Raw genomic sequence first — 16,057 nt, 5'->3', positions numbered from 1 at the left:
CCTTGAGTTTCTTAACAAAGACAACATAGAACTACATTGGTGCCATGTTAAATTTTGGAATTATTTTGGGTTCGTTTGTTGTTTTTTATACATTAATTGAGTTTCTGGTCATTTAATGTGCATAAGTCAAATTTGAACTACAAGCACATGCTCTCATGCACCAAAGTTGGTTGAAAAATCGCATTTGTGTCCTCGGGTTAAAACATCTGGGCATCGTGGCTCGGCCGGGAACATTGAGAAACTTGGTTTTAAAATTCTTGTAAATCCAAAACACGTCTAAAAATCATGAAACTTGGCATGGATGTCATGTCATGGTACTACCATGTTGTGGTAAAAAAATGGCCGAACAGGAATAGATTTTGGTATAAGCTTCTTGCAAAACGAAGCTTCTCTCAAGAAGGCTCGTGGTTCTGAGAGGGAACGTGTCACCTTTGAGTGCGAAACGATATACGTTGTCCCCCTTGAGTTTATTTACAAAGGCAACATAGAACTACATGAGTGCCCTATTAAATTTTGGAATTATTTCGGCTTCGTTTGGCCTTATTTACGCATTAATTGAGTTTTTGGTCATTTAATGTGCATAATTCAAATTTGAACTACAAGCACGTGCTCCCGTGCACCAAAGTTGGTTGAAAATCACATTTGTGTCCTCGGGTGAATTTCTACTCCCATGCAAAAAATGAGAATAAGATTCAAACATCTGGGCATCGTGGCTCGGTCAAGAACATTGAGAAACTTGGTTTTAAAATCATGAAACTTGGCATGGTGTCATGTCATGGTAGTACCATGCCGTGGTAAAAAAATGGTCGAATAGGAACAAATTTTGGTATAAGCTTCCTGCAAATCGGAGCTTCTCTCAAGAAGGCTCGTGGTTCTGGGAGGGAACGTGTCACCTTTGTGTGCATAATTCAAATTTGAAATACAAGCACATGTTCCAGTGCACCAAAGTTGGTTGAAAAATCACATGTGTGTCCTCGAGTAAATTTCTAGGTTCCATGCAAGAAATGGGAATGAAATTCAAAAATTCTGAGTGTCGTGGCTGGGTTGGAAACATTGAGAAACTTAGTTTTTTAATTCCTGTAAATCCAAAACACGCATGAAAATAATGAAACTTGGCTTGGTGCCATGACATGGCACCAACATGCTATGGTAAATTTGTAGTCCGATTTGCGAAGGCGCACACATTAACAATCAACAAAGTCATTTTGGAATAAGTGTTGTCACGTTACAATCGGAAACACAAGTATTATTGAAACCGTGGGCATTCTACTTACTAGTACCATTTACGTGCCACCACGCGTCCCCATTTTTTATTAGCTAGGAGGCGCCGTGCAAGGTAGCTATTTGAGTACGAGAGGCGTGCGATCAGACCCCTACGCGTGCTTATCGGGAGGAGAGCCCTTTGACCTCCATCTGCCGTCCACCTCTCTCCCAAGGTCTCCATTAATGGCGCCCGAGCCTCTGTTTAATGGCGTGGCTATGTCTCACTCGACTGAGATTTAACAGAGAAAAAAGAAAATCTGACAGCACGGATCTTGATGTAAGATCCAACGGACCTATATAGCATCTACTGCGACTTATAGCGTGACTGATGAATATATAAGGAAGATTTTTTTTATCAAAGAAGGGCTTGCCCCTTCCGATTTTCATTACTGAAAACCACCACAATTCACAAGAAGTTCAGCACAACTCCAGCCTAACACGAAGGACTAAAAGTACCAGATTGAAATCACAACATCCCAAGAGGCCAACAAAGGCCAAACATCCGCGCTAGAACCCAACATTTCACAACCGACGACACAATCGACATCCTAAACCGATTATTACATCAAAAGAAACCAGGAAACTAAAGGAAGCCTAGCAGCAACTAGAAGAACAGCTATGCCAGGGTCGCCACAGCAAGAGTTTTCTTCATTCCAGCCTCGCAACATTGATCTTCCACAGAAAGATAAGGACGATTAATTGTCTTACATAATTAGAAAGATAATTAAAAAAGCCACATGTGGCTACGCCCGAAATACACAAGGGCAAAAGAAGAAGGAAGACAAGGATCTGGCTCGCTGATCTTTACTTTCTTGATGTGTTGCTGCAGGCGGCGGAAACTAGTCTCCGCGGCGAGCGGCGATGAGCTCTTACGTATCCTCAAAACGCTGCTTGAGAACATCCACGGATTCCTCCACCAGCCTTTGGCGCTCGTTGCGGAGCATGTCATTCTCGTCCATAAGTTTCTTGACGATGACGCCTGTCCTCTTCAACAAGGCACTGGTCTCCTCCTGGTGGTCTGCACTTCGGACGATCTTCTTCCTCAGCAGGTCGCGCTCGGCCCGGAGCCTCTCATTGCCCTCCCTTAGTTGCACTGGTCTCCTCCTGCTTTCACGTCGTCCTGCAACCTTGCCAAGCCGGAGATCTGATCCATCTGGCTATGGACGATCGCATGCATGCGCCTGTAACAGTCGTCACCTGCCCGCGAGAAATTTTCCCAGGCCGCCGCGCCACGGCGGGACATCTCTGCTGCATTCATGGCGCGGCGGGACATCTCTGCTGCTTCCGCGATGCGGTCGGACCAGTCTGCTGCATCGACGGTGCGGCGGGACCTCTGTGCTGCTTCAGCAGCGCGGCGGGACCTCTGTGCTGCTACTTCCACGCGGCGGGACATGTCGGCTGCTCTCACAGCGAGGCGGGACATCTCTCGTGCTTCCGCGTCCATGCTCGCCTCTCCCTGGTAGCAATCTCTAGACCCAGAACTCACGCTGGCCATGGCAGACGCAAGGGAAGGATGTTGAATGACTTGTTTGTTTTTGTGGATGAGGAGTTGGGGAGGAATGTGCAGTCATCTTGGCATACTAGTATTTATAACCGAGTACTAATACGCTCCTAAGTGGGAAACCGTTTAGGTTGTGATCGGTGTGAACAGGTTTGGAATTCAATATACTAGCGTGGTACTAATACGCTCCTATGTGGGAAACCGTTTAGGTTGTGATCGGTGTGAACAGGTTTGCAATTCAATATAGCGTGGAGTAATTTGGAATGCGACGAGACGCAAGCTCAAAATTTATTGACGGTTCTAGTTTCGAAGTGCGACACTATTCTCGGATGGAGTACTTCTTTTTCTACTCCCTCCTTTCCGGTTTTATAGGGCTTATCTCAAAATTTTAGTTTTTCCATTTTATAAGGCTCAATTTGGTTGTTCCCCAGCACATGTTCAGATTCCAAGGTGCATTAAATCATTGCATGCAAGTATTAAGAGAAAATTGACCAATGCATGTACTTTATGCATGCATGCATTGCAATTAATGCATTGATAAACATAATTTTTTGAGAAAAACAAGAGCATTAATTAGGTGCTTTTGCAAACTACAAAAAATATTCCACCACTCACCATAAAACGGAAAAGAGGGAGTACTGCTGTGTACGTGCAATAACTGGCACCGTCGTATACATATCTTACGGTTAATGAGGCGTTCGACAGGAATAGCCGCGTCGCGAGCTCTAGGCTAGTCCTTTTTTCAGACGCATTACACCTATCTCTCGGGACTTCTCGCACGCACCATCCTGCCACCCACAAAAACTTGTACTCTGAGTTTAGTAGTATGTTATACAGGAAGAGAAGAGGTGCACGCACGCACTCATCCTCTCACACACGCGTCTGTTTTTTCTCGAAAAGGAGGATGATGACCCTCGGCCTCTGCATCTGGGAGTCACACACGCATCTGTAGCTACGAAATGTAGTGTTCTCAACCATCCGATTGGCTCTATCATGGATGTACCTATATACTAAAACATGTCTAGATACATCTATATTTTGACAAATGGAAGGCATGTATTGTGGAACGGAGGGAGCGCTTGTCATCAAAATGGATAAAAAGGGACATGTCTAGAACTAAAATATGTCTACATACATCTCCTTTTATCCATTTTGATGACAAGTAGTACTTCTTACCCAAAGGAACTTTATATCCAACAGACACAAAATATCCGTTCCACTGTTGGAAATTACTGATCTGATGTCGAAGTAATTGCTGCAGCGCCACCAAAACCCACCATTTCTTAAGCTAAAGTAGACCAAGGTAACCCCTATATTAGCATATTACTAAGATAAACAGAAGGAACTGTCGAAACATTTAGGACGTGAGCTTGTCAATCTGAATGTGGAGGGACACAAGCTTAGCCCCGGCCAGCAGCTTGGGCGGAACTGTCAAGAAGGTCAGCTCCTACACGTCGACGTCGCCGGGATCCTTGCTGCTTGTGACCTCCATTTCCACCTTGACGGTGTCGGTCGTGCCTTTGGGCTCCCCCGGCGGGCCATTCGCCCACAACTTGGCCAAGTAGTGCGGCAGTGGGGACGCCCCCGCTCTGATGCAGACGATCGACACGGCGATAGGCGCGCTGATGTCGAGCACGCCGCCGACCAACAAAAACGTGTGGTGGTCCTCCTCCGCGAACAACAAGAGCCGTGGCTCCGACAATGGCACTTGTAGCTGGAGCACCTTGCATACTGGATCATGTGCACGGGCATGAGATGCGCGGTGCTGATGTGGTGGTAGACCGCCGACGGTGGGCCTTCATAGCCACAAACAGGCACGGGGCATTTGCAGGGCGCGAGTGGACACACGCTCTGGTGATCGGCGAGCTTGTGGTAAGTGACGTAGAGCCCACAGCCTTCGTGCGGGCACTCCACCCTCACCGATGAAAGGACGGAGTCCACCACCGTGTTCCGCACATTGAAGCCACCGCCGCGCTCGCACTTCTGGCACTGCCGCTGGTTCCCGGGGCGCTCGACGCGGCAGTCCGTGCAGGCCAGGTGCCCTCCCTTGCACTGCAGAAATCAATCCAACAACACAGCAATCAAGAAACCTGCACCTTGCTCAATCAGCCGAACGGACGAGGTGTATTCGAACCTCATACACTGGAGGCGTCAAGGGGCGGAGGCACAAGGGGCAGTGGAGCACGGTGAGGTCCATCGAGACCTTAGAGAGCTCCATTGTCGGGTCCTGTTCCTGTTCGGTCTGCATGATCTCGCCCTCCTCATGCACAACCATCCTTCAAGGTGCATTAAATCAACACATGCAAGTACTATCAAAAGAAGAGTCACGACATGCATGCATGCGTTGTAATTAATGCATCGGTAAACGCAAATTATAGAAATATATCGAGTGCAGTGTTTTGATGTGTCGCGTCAACTCGTACATCAACGAGAAGTTTGATTATCCTCTCCCTCGCGGACTTAACTGCACCTGCCTTTGGTTGTATGACAGGTTGGCCACACACCTATTGGGCCCACCTGTCATACACGCAAAGACAGGAGCATCCCTCCCTCGCCCATGAGCGTGGTGGCTGGCAAGACTAGGAGAAGCTTTCGCTACACACCCTCCCTCCCGCACGCGATGGACATGCAGCAGTTCAATCGGTGCCAGATGGCCAGAAGCGTACTGTAGTACTCCGCTAGTGCAGTAGTACACCATCATTGTTTGACTTCCCAAAGAGGCGAAGAGCCAAGCGCAGCCCGGACGTTCGTGTGGCAGTTTCATGTGTAGAGTAGTCTAGATAGCGTGTATCGTGCCTGTAAGCTTAAAATAGTTGGGGTCGGCTCCATGCTATGTGGTCGTCTTGAAGTTTTTTTTAAATTAAAATAGTCTTCTGGCCCTACCTGTCACCCTGGTGATTGTAGTTTGCACGCTCATCTGGTCAAGACAGGAATATATATTTTAATTTGTTTTTTTTTTGAAAAGGGGGGACTCCCTGGCCTCTGCATCAGAACGATGCATACGACCACATATATTTTAATTTGTGGTGGGTAAATGTTAGAGGTTGCAGCAAATATATTGTACACTGCGGGTCTTTCAGCCAAGTTTAGAGGCAAGCATGTGGGGCCAGTGCTATGATGTGTCACGTCAACTCGTAGAACGAGGAGAAGCTTGATTTTACTACACGCCTTCTCCCTTGCCCATGCGCGTGGTTGCTTGCAAATGAGGACAAGCTTTTGCTTAGTAGTAGTACTTCTACAACAAGCTATCCGTCCCGCTCGCGGTGGACGGACATGCAACAGTGGATTCGACACTGTAGAAGCAGTAGTAGTAACATCATTGTTCGTCTTCTCGAAGAGGCGAAGAGCCAAGCGCAAACCGAACGTTGCAGTTGCGAACATTGGAGCACGCATATAGCCAGGCTCTTGCATGAGACAAAATTGCTATGTGATCCCACTGTTGTACTAGTACGTACAACTACTTGCTAGTATAGCCCTGTAAACCAGAAAGGAGTATTTGCCCTTCTAGAGATTTTAACAAGTGACTAGACTACACCGAGACGAAGTACATATGGAGGAAAATGAGTGAATTTGCACCGTAAATAAATACATACTAGTTCTATCATTTTCCTCTCCGAGGTGCACAATATTGAGTATACTGACTAGTCTCTTTTTGACACACATTTACGTTTTTTTTACACAGTACAGACGCAAGCGCTCATATACACGCGCATACACTCACCCCTATGAACGCACACACGCACGGCACTATCATCTTGAAATTTACGAAGTCACCATAGGCACCTCGTCTTCGACGGGTCCATAGGTGCTTGAATGCCAAGGAGGAAGAGGGTAGCGGTTCCCGAGACGTTGAACGGTCAATGATGCATCCTCAATTACATGCAGAGGGAATTAATTGGAGAAGCAGACTAGAGCCAGCACGATGTGAATGCAACAGAGTTTGGACTCTCATATAATAAAGGCGCCCCACCACTCCAATCCATCTACTCCCAAGTCTCTGCGCAACACTGCTCACTCCAATCCAAGACCAAGTGACCAGAAGCCACAAGCACCTATGGAGGCGATGGACGTGAGCGGCAGTTGGCTGTGCCAAATCATCCAAGGCACCGGCATGCGGCCCCGCACCGTGCAGCGTTTCCAGACGGTGCTGGCGACCGCAGGCATCGTAGCCCTCGCCGACGCCGGCTTCTCCTCTCGCATGGACGACATGATGGTCAACTCCATCCGCAAGTTCACCGCCGTCAAGAAGCGCGCGGACGACCTTGCCGTACTGCTCCAGCCCGCGCACGCAGGCTCCTCATTGCCTGCCACCCTCATCGGCCTACATGGTGACGAACTCTTTCAAGCCCTGGTGGCCCTGCAGGTGTTGGAGGTCGCAACAAAGAATGTGCACCTCGAGGCCGCGCTCGTCGCGCAGCACCTCACCATGCAAGAAACCGTCAACCTGCACATCCGCGTCTACGAGGAAATCGTCTACATAGGCCACTACAAGGCAAGCGAGGACAGAAAGACGTTGGCCTTCTTCCAGCGGCTGGAATCTTTGGATGCCATTATTCAGAAGCACGTCGACCTGGCCACGAAAGCCACTGCTACTTAGGCGCCGTTCGGTGGGCCGGCGCCCTGAGTCGAGGAGGTGGACATCGTCGATGGATGCATCTCTTCTTCTTACCTCCTGTAACCAGCACTGCATTGCCTCGTGGCCTTAATGTTTTATTAGTATAGTACTCCCTCCGTTCCCAAATATAAGTCTTTCTAAAGATTCCAGCAAGTGACTACTACATACGGAGCAAAATGAGTGAATCTACACTCTAAACTATGTCTTCATACATCTGTATGATGTATTCCATTTGATGTAGTATCTAAAAAGGCTTATATTTATGAACGGAGGGAGTATATGGCATTTTTTATTCTAGTCGTAACATTTTCACTGTGAGGTGGGGCCGCAGTTGAGCAAACCCACCCCACCCACCGGGCATCGGCCGAGTTTAGAGTTAGAAGAGAGAAACGAGGGAGGAGGGCTAGCTGTAGCACGGACGTTGTTGTCAGATGGGACTCGTGTTTATAGAATAGGAGTACTGAGCACTCGTGACTCTTTTTTTGAGGGAAAAATTAGTCGTATGTCTAGTACCACTAGTTGGGTGCGTGCGACCTATAGCTATCATCACTTTAGGTCTACTTTTCAAATCGCGGCTACGCTTCACAATACATATTTTTCACGCATTTATCCTCCTATATGTACTCCTAGGCTATTTCCACGTGCTCCCATTCGCTGACATGTGGGACATAGAGCATCTGGGTCGTAGTGCATGCACGACTCGGAGCATATGCTGGGGTACTTTACATTTCATACCTCACGAATTACATGCAAACCCCCCGTAGAAGAATAAATAAATCAATGAATTACTACATGAAACCGGATTATTTTCGTGGAAACCGGAGCATGTTCATTAAATTTTGGACATAACACGTTTATAAAAAATGACCGGACCTAAACCAGTCTAAGGGCCTCTTTGATTTTCCCGAAAAAAAGGGCCTCTTTGATTCGCAGGATACTGAAAACATAGGAATGGGGAAAGTATGATGGCGATGAACCGAGACGAGGAGAACTCTAACTCAGTTAGAGGTTAGAGTTAGATTCTAACCCTGAACTAACTCTAAACCAAAGAGGTGTATGGATGGCAGGGTTAGATTGAAAATAAATGCTCTGTCTCAATCATTTGACTACTTTGGACTCTATTTTTAGTCAGACTAAAATAAGTCCCTTGGATCCAAGCACCCTCTTGGTGTGGCCGGCTCTTCTGTGGCCTCCTCCCGCTCACAATTGACATAAACGAACCATCTATACAATCAAGCATGCAAAACATGATAATTTTTACTTTGTCCATACAAATGAGATATCCCACTTAAACATACAAGTCATCAATCAAGCTTCACAAAATAAAAAAACACTTCACGAAACAAAGAATGAGTAACTCATCACAGAAGTTGTTCACGATAGGGAGGGAGCCCAGAGCCCCTCACGCACCGAGGGAGGAGCTCGCCATTGTTGCTCTGGAGGAAGGCTCTGTAGAGCCCAAGCCCCGGGAACCCCTCCGACGCTGGCCCTTGCGAGTTGAGGTCGACACCGGCATGGGTAGCAGGGCCGCTTGCCGCTGACTGGGAACTTAATCTTTGGGCCTCTAGAAATAATGCAAGCCTGTAACTAAAATACCTAGAAAGGTGAACTGAATCTTTGGGCCTCTAGAAATAATGCAAGCCTGAAACTGAAATACCTAGAAAGGTGAACTGAATCTTTGGGCCTCTAGAAATAATGCAAGCCTGAAACTTAAATACCTATAAAGGTGAACTGATTCTTTGGGCCTCTAGAAATAATGCAAGCCTGATACTGAAATACCTAGAAAGGTGAACTGAATCTTTGGGCCTCTAGAAATAATGCAAGCCTGAAACTGAAATACCTAGAAAGGTGAACTGAATCTTTGGGCCTCTAGAAATAGTGCAAGCCTGAAACTCAAATACCTAGAAAGGTGAACTGAATCTTTGAGCCTCTAGAAACAATGCAAGCCTGAAAGAAATACCAAGAAAGGTGAACTGAATCTTTGGGCCTCTAAAAATAATGCAAGCCTGAAATTGAAATACCTAGAAAGGTGACCTGAATCTTTGGGCCTCTAGAAAGATTTATTACCTCCTCAAGCAGCATCAAACAATTCCATGTGTGCACCACAAATCTATAGCAAGTTTGATTAGGATCTACTTTTCCGGATCAGAATTAGCGCTAGAGCAAGCAAGATCAATGATATGGCCGTGAGACAGAGAAGGAACGAACAAACTCACCCCTCTCGCGACCTCCCTGGTAGATGCGTCGCCGCCGCGCACGACAGAGGGAGAAAAACGACTGGTGAAGGGGGAGCGGGGCGACCTTCGAAAGTCGGAGGGAGAGGGCGGCCGGAGTAGGGCGGCCGGAGTAGGGCGGCGGAGGCCGGAGTGAGAGGGCGGCCGGAGGAGAGAGAGGGCGAGCGGCGCTTGGGCGGGCGGCCCTATGGGGAACAGAGAGGAGTCGTGCGAGAGGGGGGGGAGCGATCTGGTGCGGGCAGGTGAGATTTTTTAGGGGAGCGATCTGGTGCGGGCAGGTGAGATTTTTTTAGTTCTCTTTTAGTGGGCCCAGGATAACTAACCCAATTAGAACCTCTCCACTGGGCTAGTTTTTTTAGCTGGGTTAGAGCAAACTAGCTCAAACTAACCCCTCTTGTTTCGATAATTTGAGGCTATTTCAACCCAAACTAGCTCTAACTCAGGGATCCAAACAAAGAGGAGTGTTACTGTACATGCTACAGTGTGGACCATAGCACATTGTTTTTTATGGCCATATCACCACATTATTGTTTTCTACTGCTGGTTCACTGGGCTACCGTGGTTCGCACGGCTGGTTCACTGGGTTGCCGTGGTTCGCACTCCTCCGTCCTGAGTAGTACTCCCTCCATTCCTAAATATAAGTCTTCGTAGATACTTCACTATGGACCACATACGGATGTATATAGATGCATTTTATGTGTAGATTCACTCATTTTTCTCCGTATGTGGTCCATAGTGAAATCTCTCCAAAGACTTATATTTAGGAACGAAGGTAGTAGTATAGTACTAGTATATATACCGCATCATTCTTTGATCCTTCTTACTACTCCGACATGTGGGAGAGCCAGCATCCGGGTCGACGTGTCATGCACCAGATTAGAGCGCGGAATGGAAGGGGGGCATCACCCCGGTCGGAGCGCCAGTAATTCATGACTATAGTGAGTGGTCATATCACAAGTCTTTCTAGCAGTAACGCGCCGTCAAATCGCACAGCCCCACTCGCTCACCCTCCTCGCCTCTCTGTCAAACCGCCTACCCGAAAACTGCCGCGTGTACTGCCCGAGAAAAGCCCCGCCCTCAACTTTGAACTACGCAAAAATAGTTCGAGCTTGTTCGTTCTATATAAATACAGTACTTACTGTATGTTTAGAGGGTGCTTGGATCGAAGGGACTATTTTTAGTCTGACTAAAAATAGTCTCTTTTAGAGGCTAAAGTTCCAAGCACCCCTGACTAAAGAGAGGCTAGGACTAGTCTTCAGGCTAAAAAAAATTAGTCATAGGAAACCTACTAAAATATGTATTAGCCCTCTCTCTCCTCATTTAATTCATCTCCTTTAACACATGCGAGTTCTGGATTGGAGGGTTTGGAGGATAATAAATGCTCAATAACTTGATTTTAGTCTCTTTAGTATTTGGATCCAAGCATGGGTGAGGCTAGCAAGTTTTAGTCCCACTACTTTTAGTCATGGGACTAAAACGTATCCAAGCACCCTCTTATTCACCCGTGGGGTTGTTCAATGAATGGAGGGGCGGGGAGCACAAGTGAACAATACTACCTCTGTCCGGGTTTATTGGTCCCCATTGTATTTGGTGCCAAATTTTGACCATAGATTAAACTAAGAAAATGTTCACGCATATCACCAAACATTATATTTTTCAAAACTATGTTCAAATACGAATCCAATGAGATAATTTTTCTTGACATGCATTAACATTTTGTTAGTTAAATCTTTAGTCAAAATTTGGCACAAACTATAAAAGGGACCTATAAACCAGGACGGAGGTAGTACTGTAGTAGTAAGTAGGAGTCATAGAGTAGTCACCTTAAATAGAGAGTTTCTTTTCTTTAATGCCACGTACACAAATTGAAACGCTTGTTGTGGAGAGAAAAAATATAATCACTCCACTATATATGGACGCAGGGGCCTGAGCGCTTGCTTTACTAGGGTTGCTCTCTTCATTCTCTCATCCTCTCCAGATATAAACAAGACAGCGGTAGCAAAATTTTCTCTCTGCTCACCGCTGGTCAGAGATCCGGCCGGATCCCTTCGGTCGGTGTGTGTAGATGACTAAAAGGCGCATCATTCACATGGTCATCGCCGCCAAGGGAGGAAACCCACAGCTGCCTGAGGGGCCCGATCCTATGCCCATGTCGTTCTCTCCGACACAGCGCCGGCTCGGGAGGTCCTCCGACCCTTCTTCCTCCCTCCCGTATTGTCCGCAAATCCGACCTGCCGCCGCCGACATCCCGGTGACCCTCAGGTATAAGTTCTTCGAAAGTGGCCTTGCTCTACTGCCCAGCTCCCCACGTGTCTGCATGTGCATCTTTTTCTACTCCCATCAGCTCTTCCAAAGCCACCTAAATTTTTAGTATTATTAGAGGTAAAGCTACTTCATGCATTCGAATCTAGGGATTTGTTCAAACAACGAAGAAAGGGGGGAAAGTTGTAGCATGAATCTAGGACTTGATTCAAAGAGGAAATAATATGGTGAAAGTAGTAGAGACTGGATACCCCACCGGTCTCTTGGTTGAAAAGGGAAATAATGGGAAAACGCAGTACAAACTGGATAAGGAACAGATCTATTATTGGTTGAAAAAAGGATAGAAAGTGGCGGCTGGTGGACAAGTCAACAGAGTATGTCTAGGATTAGATTTGCTGCCATCACATAGTAAAAGGTCTAAAGGATTAGATTTGATGCCCTCACATAGTAAAAGGTCTTAGGATTAGATTTGCTGCCCTCACATAGTAAAAGGTCTCAGGATTAGATTTGCTGCCCTCACATAGTAAAAGGTCTCAGGATTAGATTTGCTACCCTCACATAGTAAAAGGCCTCCAGGATTAGATTTGCTGCCCTCACATAGTAAAAGGTCTCCAGGATTAGGTTTGCTGCCCTCACATAGCCTGAACAAGCTCGGCATCACCACTTTATGCCTCCTTGTAGGTACATTGTGCTGATGCGTCCACTGTCGCATGTCCTTATACCAACCTTTTGCTGTTTTTTTGCGGGTAAACCAACCTTTTGCTGTAAGGGCGCATGTAAAATGAAGCGATCACACTGTTACCTTAGGGACATGTCTAACCAGTGTAATTGTTAATCTAATGCCTCCAGTGATAAGATGCAATTAAACTGTGTTACAAATGGCACTCCTACTATTTTCCCCAGTATGATAAGTAAGTTGCTCCTTTACGCTGCTGAGTGTCCTGATGTCCCCACGGTCCCATGCCCTTAAACCAACTCTTTAGCTGCTATTGATTTACTATGTCTGGTAAACAAGCAATGCCACCATTAAAGTAATCCCATATCTGAGGAATCTCATTGTTGATCGTAATGCTTCTGGTAACATGAAGCATTGCTGACGTTTTAAAAGTTCTACTGTCTTGCCATGAACATAATTAAGATGCTTCTTTTCATTTTGTAAATGTTTCGTATATTCTTATTGACCAGCAACTGTTTACTTTCTATCATTTTGGGCAGATAGGGATATCCATTTCACCTTGTTGCTATTGTGACCTTTTCGTGAACTGCACAAAACACTTTTTTGGAATGAGTGTCTTGTGCAGTTCAACTAAAATGTCACGTGGGCAACATCTCTCAATTTTGGTGGAACTGCACAAAATGGTTAAACTAAAGTGAAACCATGCTCTCATGTCTCCTTGTTTGCGCTATGCAAACATGCTGTGCAAACAGGAATACTCTACTACAGATGTTGAGACGGTCAAGAGCAACATCTCTCAATTTTGGTGGAACTACACAAAATGGTTCAACTAAAGCGAAATCATGCTCTCCTATCTCCTTGTTTGTGCTATGCAAACATGCTGTGCAAACAGGAATACTCTACTACAGATGTTGTGATGGTCAAGAGCATTCGCCAAGTTCTTCGATTGTATGACATGGCTAGCCAAGATGGATTTAATCCCGATATTCACTTTATCAAAAGGCTCTAATGGGTTGGTTCTGAATCTTGCAAGCTGGGAATCAGTGAGATGTGTAGGCATCTTTGTTGTACTTATTATTTGAATCTTATTTGTTGGTTCTGAATCTTGCAAGTTGGGAATCAATGAGACGTGTAGGCATCTTTGTTGTACTTATTATTTGGATCTTATTTGTTGGTTCTGAATCTTGCAAGCTGAGAATCAATGAGATGTGTAGGCATCTTTGTTGTACTTATTATTTGGATCTTATTTGTTGGTTCTGAATCTTGCAAGCTGGGAAACATGGCATGATGATGCAGAGGACAGCAACCATAACAAACAGTTCAAACTTGGTAGTGTTATCTTTGTGAAAGTGCGACAAATGTGTTGATTGTGTGCGTCCTAAGAATAATAATTCTAATTGTTGTGCATGTTGATCCCGTGGCACTGATAGAATGAGCCAATGCATTGCTTGTTTTAAGTATAAATTTCTATCAAAGCTAATTAAATTTAAGTAAAGTGACCACTAACTCCTGTTATTACAGTACCAATACAGACCCGCTCGTGAACCAACGTGTGGCCGGAGTAGGTTTCTTGATGGAGGCGTTTGAATGCGCTGAGGGTGCATCTTCTGTTGGGCGTGCAGCGGACGAGGGAGGGGTAGTAACTGTTGTCGCCTGTACACACTCAGCTTACTGTTGAATCCAGTTCCCCAAGAGCTAAAAAACGAACTGCTGTCGCCGCCTACACACCCGTTCACTCGAAGAGACTCCAATGGCGATCCAAGGGGTGAGCCTGCTGGATATGGACTTCAGCAAGGAGTTAGTTCGCCGTTCAGTCCTATGGCTACACCAAGTTGAATGTGATGTACACCAACGATACGGACTCGGTGAAGCTCTGCCTCGCCTCAGTCCTATGGTTGCACCAGGTTCTAGAGCATTCGCCCGTTTCATCGGCAGCGCCGACTGCACCTTCGCTACGGTGGAGAGAAGGAAGAACGCGACAATTCGGCCATCTAGTGCAACAAGCTTGTCGACATCCAGAAGCAATACAAGATCATCAGCAACTGGCAGGAGAAGGACTCCGTGGTTGACCTCGCTAAGACCATCATCGACCCCTGATACGCCAACATGAAAGAAGACGACCTGAACACGTGGGAGGTACCTCTGAATCTAGCCTACATAACCTACGCGGCCAAGGACGCATACGCATGCTACGACATGTACAGACAGATCTTGGACATGAGGGCGTGTCTGCTTCCCGTAACCGACGAGTACACGGACAGCCGCAGCGTCATGATCAAGTGTGCCAAGAAGGTCTAGATATTGTACTTTATCTGTTTATAAGCACCTTTATCATCTGAGTGTTTCATGCATTAGCCTATGTGTCGTAATTATCTCTTTTGTCCGAAATATTTCTTTTAAGAACCCATTAACCTGATTGCTTTTTTTAGTGGCTATTTGCTAATGTATGTAAACTAGTTCACTTGTCCGTAAAAAAACTAGTTCACTCGGCTACCGTGCTTTGAATCTCCTTCCTCCCAACATATTCCTCTCCTTAGGTGGACCCAGCAGGTCTCTGAATTTTCTCCCACTTTCTTTTTCGATGTACACTGAGTTTTCTCCCAGTACTTTCCCCTAGAACCAACTCAACTGTCCCACGTCTAGCCTAAAAAATAATAATACCCCACGTACTATTAACTCATCAAATTAAAATGATATTTTGTTTCGTAAGTTGAAAGTTCTTACAAAATAATAATAATAATTGTTTATATATAACTTGCCAAGTTAACTCCTAGTGATTGCGTACATAAGCTTGCAAAGATTTTACTGACGTGCAATCATGTGTTTATGTTTTTATAACATTTCTCCTTCTAGCCCAACATGATATTTTCACCCAGCCCAACAAGTCCGCAGATTTCGAGAAAAATGCAAATGGGATTTAAACGGGCTGCATAGATGCTACATCATTGTTACACCCAGCCCACCAAATGGACTAAAAAACAAATGGACTGGCTAACATGTGGGCCAGTAGGTCAAAGCCTAAGAAGGCGTTGGATTTACATCCAACGGCCGGCATTCTTCTTCAATCTCTCGTCTTCTTCCCCCAGCGCTGCCGGAACCGCCTGCTCCAGCCTTCGGCGTCCAGCGGCGTTGTTTTGCGCTCCTCAGCGAAACGCTACCCCGCCGACGGTCAGGCCATCCCTCCACTCCGCACCTCCAGTTATTCTCTGCCGAGTGTAGGCCCACCCCGCACCCGAACCAGTCAAGTTTCCCACTCCTCTCCGTCTGTGACTCCACTGCCGCGTCTTCCCCATCTCCGGGTCGTTCCAGTCTGGGGCCTTGCCGTCGTCCATCGCCTCGGTGCGCTCGGCGTGGCGTGGTCAACATACGAGAGTCATCGGAAGAGGACTATACGTGGAGAGCCTGACGGCTGGGACCCACGAGGTCCATGGTCGCACGCAAGGAAAGTTCCTCCTTATTACGCATTGTACGTGCACTGTACGTGGGAACGGCTTCTGTATTTCGCG

This window comes from Triticum dicoccoides, chromosome 4B (assembly GCF_002162155.2).
Source record: "Triticum dicoccoides isolate Atlit2015 ecotype Zavitan chromosome 4B, WEW_v2.0, whole genome shotgun sequence".
Taxonomy (NCBI): domain Eukaryota; kingdom Viridiplantae; phylum Streptophyta; class Magnoliopsida; order Poales; family Poaceae; genus Triticum; species Triticum dicoccoides.
The sequence above is the reverse complement of the archived record's forward strand: the minus strand, read 5'-3'. Positions refer to the sequence as shown.